The sequence below is a fragment of the Macaca fascicularis genome, chromosome 18, assembly GCF_037993035.2.
Source record: "Macaca fascicularis isolate 582-1 chromosome 18, T2T-MFA8v1.1".
NCBI lineage: Eukaryota > Metazoa > Chordata > Mammalia > Primates > Cercopithecidae > Macaca > Macaca fascicularis.
In genome coordinates, this window is record NC_088392.1 from 36,045,090 (window position 1) to 36,051,232 (window position 6,143).

Consider the following 6,143-nt stretch of genomic DNA (forward strand, 5'->3'; position numbering starts at 1 on the left):
TAGGATTTTTTTGGTTTTAGGTCTTAAGTTTAAGTCTTTAATCCATGTTGAGTTAATTTTTGTATAAGGTGTAAGGAAGGGGTCCAGTTTCTGTTTTCTGCATATTGCTAGCCAGTTTTCCCAGCACCATTTATTAAATATGGAATCCTTTCCACATTGCTAGCTTTTGTCAGGTTTCTCAAAGCTCAGATGGTTGTAGATGTATGTTATTTCTGAGGCCTTTGTTCTGTTCTATTGGTCTATGTATCTGTTTTAGTACCAGTACCATGCTGTTTTGGTTACTGTAGGCTTGTAGTATAGTTTGAAGTCAGGTAGCATGATGCCTCCAGCTTTGTTCTTTCTGCTTAAGATTCTCCTGGCTATACATGCTCTTTTTTGGTTCCATATGAAATTTAAAGTAGTTTTTTTCTAATTCTGTGAAGAAAGTCAGTGGTAGCTTGATGGGGACAGCATTGAATCTATAAATTACTTTGGGCAGTATGGCCATTTTCACAATATTGATTCTTCCTATCCATGAACATGGAATGTTTTTCCATTTGTTTTTATCCTCTGTTATTTCCTTGAGCAGTGGTTGGCAGTTCTCCTCGAAGAGGTCCTTCATATCCCTTGAAAGTTGTATTCCTAGGTATTGTATTATCTTTGTAGCAATTGTGAATGGGAGTTCACTCATGATTTGGCTCTCTGTTTGTCTGTTATTGGTGTATAGGAATGCTTATGATTTTTGCACATTGATTTTGTATCCTGAGATGTTACTGAAGTTGCTTATCAGCTTCAGGAGATTTTGGGCTGAGACAATGGGGTTTTCTAAATATACGATCATGTCATCTGCAAACAGAGACCATTTGATTTCCTCTTTTTCTATTTGAATACCCTTTATTTCTTTCTCTTGCCTGACTGCCTTGGCCAGAACTTTCAGTACTATGTTGAATAGGAGTGGTGAGAGAGGGCATCCTTGTCTTGTTCCGATTTTCAAAGGGAATGCTTCCAGTTTTTGCCCATTCAGTATGATATTGGCCGTGGGTTTGTCATAAATAGCTTTTATTATTTTGAGATACATTCCATCAATACCTAGTTTATTGAGAGTTTTTAGCATAAGGCGCTGTTGAATTTTGTCAAAGGCCTTTTCTGCATCTTTTGAGATAATCATGTGGTTTTTGTCTTTGGTTCTGTTTATGTGATGGATTACATTTATTGATTTACATATGTTGTACTAGCCTTGCATCTGAGAGATGAAGATGACTTGATCGTGGTGGACAAGCTTTTTGATGTGCTGCTGGATTCAGATTGCCAGTATTTTATTGAGGATTTTCACATCGATGTTCATCAGGGATAATTGGCCTAAAATTTTCTTTCTTTTCTTTTTTTTTTTTTTTTTCTTTTTTGTGCTTCTGCCAGGTTTTGGTATCAGGATGATGTTGGTCTCATAAAATGAGTTAGGGAGGATTCCCTCTTTTTCTATTGATTGGAATAGTTTCAGAAGGAATGGTACCAGCTCCTCTTTGTACCTCTGGTAGAATTTGGCCACGAATCTGTCTGGTTCTGGGCTTTTTTTGGTTGGTAGGCTATTAATTACTGCCTCAATTTCAGAACTTGTTACTGGTCTATTCAAGAATTCGACTTCTTCCTGATTTAGTCTTGGGATAGTGTATGTGTCCAGGAGTTGATCCATTTCTTCTAGATTTTCTAGTTTATTTGTGTAGAGGTGTTTACAGTATTCTTTGATGGTAGTTTGTATTTCTGTGGGATCAGCCGTGATATACCCTTTATCATTTGTTATTGTATCAATTTGATTCTTCTGTCTTTTCTTCTTTATTAGTTTGACTAGAGTTCTATTTTGTTAATCGTTTCACAAACCAGCTCCTGGATTCATTGATTTTTCGTGGTTTTTTTTTTTTTTTCGTGTGTCTGTCTCCTTCATTTCTGCTCTGATGTTAGTTATTTCTTGTCTTCTGCTGGCTTTTCAATTTGTTTTCTCTTGCTTCTCTAGTTCTTTTAATTGTGATGTTAGAGTGTCGATTTTAGATCTTTCCCATTTTTTTCTGTGGGCATTTAGTGCTACAAATTTCCCTCTTATCACTGCTTTAGCTGTGTCTGGTACACTGTGTCTTTCTTCTCACTGGTTTCAAATAACTTATTACTTTCTGCCTTCATTTCATTATTTACCCAGTAGTAATTCAGGAGCAGGTTCAGTTTCCACGTAGTTTTGCAGTTTTGTGTGAGTGAGGTTTTTTTTTTTTTTTTTTTTTTTTTTTTTTGTGATGGAGTCTCACTCTGCCTCCCAGGCTGGAGTGCAGTCGCGTGATCTCAGCTCACTGCAAGCTCCACTTCCTGGATTCAAGCCATTCTCCTGCCTCAGCCTCCCGAGTAGCTGGGACTATAGGCGCCTGCCACCATGTCTGGCTAATTTTTTGTATTTTTAACAGAGACCAGGTTTCACTGTGTTAGCCAGGATGGTCTCAATCTCCTGACCTCGTGATCCACCTGCCTCGGTCTCCCAAAGGGATTATAGACATAAGCCACCACGCCCGGCCTTGAGTGAATTTCTTAATCCTGAGTTCTAATTTCATTCTTATATGACCCCTCAGAAAGAGAGCTAGAGAAATAAATACTCCATCCTAACATCTTCCCTTTCTTTCTTTTTTTTTTTTTTTTTTTTTGGGGGGGGGGGGGGTCTCTTGTTCTCTGCAATAGCCAAACTCAAACAGAAGACAAGGTCAAAAGAGTCTATTGGTCTATTGGTATAGGTCAGGCTCCCTAGGCAGAGGAGCATGGCTCTGGCTGGGCAAATTGAAGCTCTCCAGCACAGCGATGTAGAGATTAGATAGAACCAGCAGGAGCCTAGAGAGAAAATCAGCCTTCTCCCTGCTGTGTGACCCAGACCTTCTGTGAGGCTGTCTTCCTTCATCTATCATCTAAGGGTGATGACATGAACCTGCCTTAGAGAGTTGTTTCCAGAAATGATGAATAAAAATGAAAATAAAACATTGCACAGGCATAAAGTGCCATATGGATGCTTAACATTTGTGGTTATAGGTTTTAAATTCTGTAGGAGGAATGCCAAAAGGAGGGTGGAATGCACACCAGTCTGAGTGACCCTGAGATGCCAGCTGTGGAGAAAAAGAGACTGGTAGCCTTATTATTATTATTTTTTTTTTTTTTAGGGAGAGAAGATTGGTCCTTTTTATTATTTGTACAATATATATTATGGCTATAGGATACCAGAACAACCAATTGATTCAATGGCAATACCAATAAAACATAATCACATCAATTATTTACATTTCCTGATTCTAATATTTCTTTTTTTAACCAATTATATTGTTGTGATAGTAATGGTTGCCCAGTTAAAATAAAGATTTCTGACTTATAGACATGGAGATTCTGACTCTGCTTGTGAGGCATAGATCTGGATAATTTTATAACAAGCTCCCCCGAGTGAATTTTATGACTGGGTTGGTTTGGGGTACACAGTTCAGTAAGACCTGGAGGCTTTACTGTGTCCATTCATTCCTCTGCCATAAAAGGGAATGATCTGGAGAGAAGAAGAAACCAGCAAGAAACGGCTTTACTCGTGAATGCAGTGATTTACTCGTGAATGCAGTGATTCAGCCTTCTAATGCAAACTACTGGCAGAATCAGTGATCTTAGACTACATGTTATTTGAAGGTACTAAAAGATTTCCACTTGAACATGCCCACCTCACTTCTGCTACAGATTGGACCTGAAAATTCCCACATGACTTACTATTTTGCATTAGGCCACTAACACCTCTTGTTCAAAGGTAATCATTATGTAGAAGCCAACGTGACAGATTGGAAAGTATACTGGACTGGTGGTCAGAAAACCTGATTCTGGGATTTATTGTATTTCTCACACTTTTATTACCTTAAAAAGGAAGCAGAGGACTTGGAAAGAACCTTGTTCTACTTTTTTCTCATGCCCTTCAAGGCCTCTGTTGTGATGTTTCTCCAGAATCTAGGATTTTTCTGCCCACTTTTAGAAAATCATTACAAAAAGAAAATTCTAAATTCTACTCAGGTTAAAAAGTCCTTTGAGGTCTTTGCCGGGGGGTAGAGCAAGATGGCCGAATAGGAACAGCTCCAGTCTCCAAATCCCAGCGCGAGCGACACAGAAGACTGGTGATTTCTGCATTTTCAACTGAGGTACTGGGTTCATCTCACTAGGGAGTGCCAGACAATTGGTGCTGGTCAGCTGCTGCAGCCCGACCAGCAAGAGCTGAAGCAGGGCGAGGCATCGCCTCACCTGGGAAGTGCAGGGGGAAGGGAATCCCTTTTCCTAGCCAGGGGAACTGAGACACAAAACACCTGGAAAATTGGGTAACTCCCACCCCAATACTGCACTTTACCAAGGGTCTTAGCAAATGGGCACACCAGGAGATTATATCCTACACCTGGCTGGGAGGGTCCCATGCCCACGGAGCCTCCCTCATTGCTAGCACAGCAGTCTGCGATCTAACCGCAAGGCAGTAGCGAGGCTGGGGGAAGGGCGCCCGCCATTGCTGAGGCCTAAGTAGGTAAACAAAGCCCTGGGAAGATCGAACTGGGTGGAGCTCACAGCAGTTCAAGGAGGCCTGCCTATCTCTAGACTGCACCTCTGGGGACAGGGCACAGCTAAGCAACAATAACAACAACAAAAAGCAGCAGAAACCTCTGCAGACACACAACTCTGTCTGACAACTTTGAAGAGAGCAATGGATCTCCCAACATGGAGGTTGAGATCTGAGAACAGACAGACTGCCTGCTCAAGTGAGTCCCTGACCCCTGAGTAGCCTAACTGGGAGACATCCCCCACTAGGGGCAGACTGACACACCATACCTCACATGGTGGAGTACAGCCCTGAGAGGAAGCTTCCAAAGCAAGAATCAGACAGGTACACTCGCTGTTCAACAATATTCTATCTTCTGCAGCCTCTGCTGCTGATACCCAGGCAAACAGGTCTGGAGTGGACCTCAAGCAATCTCCAACAGACCTACAGCGGAGGGTCCTGACTGTTAGAAGGAAAACTAACAAACAGGAAGGACACCCACACCAAAACCCCATCAGTACATCACCATCATCAAAGACCAGAGGCAGATAAAACCACAAAGATGGGGAAAAAGCAGGGCAGAAAAGCTGGAAATTCAAAAAATAAGAGCGCATCTCCCCCTCCAAAGGAACACAGCTCATCATCAGCAACGGATCAAAGCTGGATGGAGAATGACTTTGACGAGATGAGAGAAGGCTTTAGTCCATCAAACTTCTCAGAGCTAAAGGAGGAATTACGTACTCAGTGCAAAGAAACTAAAAATCTTGAAAAAAGAGCGGAAGAATTGATAACTAGAATAATTAATGCAGAGAAGGCCATAAACGAATTGACAGAGATGAAAACCATGACATGAGAAATACGTGACAAATGCACAAGCTTCAGTAACCGACTCGATCAACTGGAAGAAAGAGTATCAGTGATTGAGGATCAAATGAATAAAATGAAGCGAGAAGAGAAATCTGAAGAAAAAAGAAGAAAAAGAAATGAACAAAGCCTGCAAGAAGTATGGGATTATGTAAAAAGACCAAATCTACCTCTGATTGGGGTGCCTGAAAGTGAGGGGGAAAATGGAACCAAGTTGGAAAACACTCTTCAGGATATCATCCAGGAGAACTTTCCCAACCTAGTAGGGCAGGCCAACATTCAAATTCAGGAAATACAGAGAACCCCACAAAGATACTCCTGGAGAAGAGGAACTCCAAGATACATAATTGCCAGATTTACCAAAGTTGAAATGAAGGAAAAAATCTTAAGGGCAGCCAGAGAGGAAGGTCGGGTTACCCACAAAGGGAAGCCCATCAGACTAAGAGCAGATCTCTCGGTAGAAACTCTCCAAGCCAGAAGAGAGTGGGGGCCAATATTCAACATTCTTAAAGAAAAGAATTTTAAACCCAGAATTTCATATCCAGCCAAACTAAGTTTCATAAGTGAAGGAGAAATAAAGTCCTTTACAGTTAAGCAAATGCTTAGAGATTTTGTCAACACCAGGCCTGCCTTACAAGAGACCCTGAAGGAAGCACTAAACATGGAAAGGAACAACCGATACCAGCCATTGCAAAAACATGCCAAAATGTAAAGACCATAGAGGCTAGGAAGA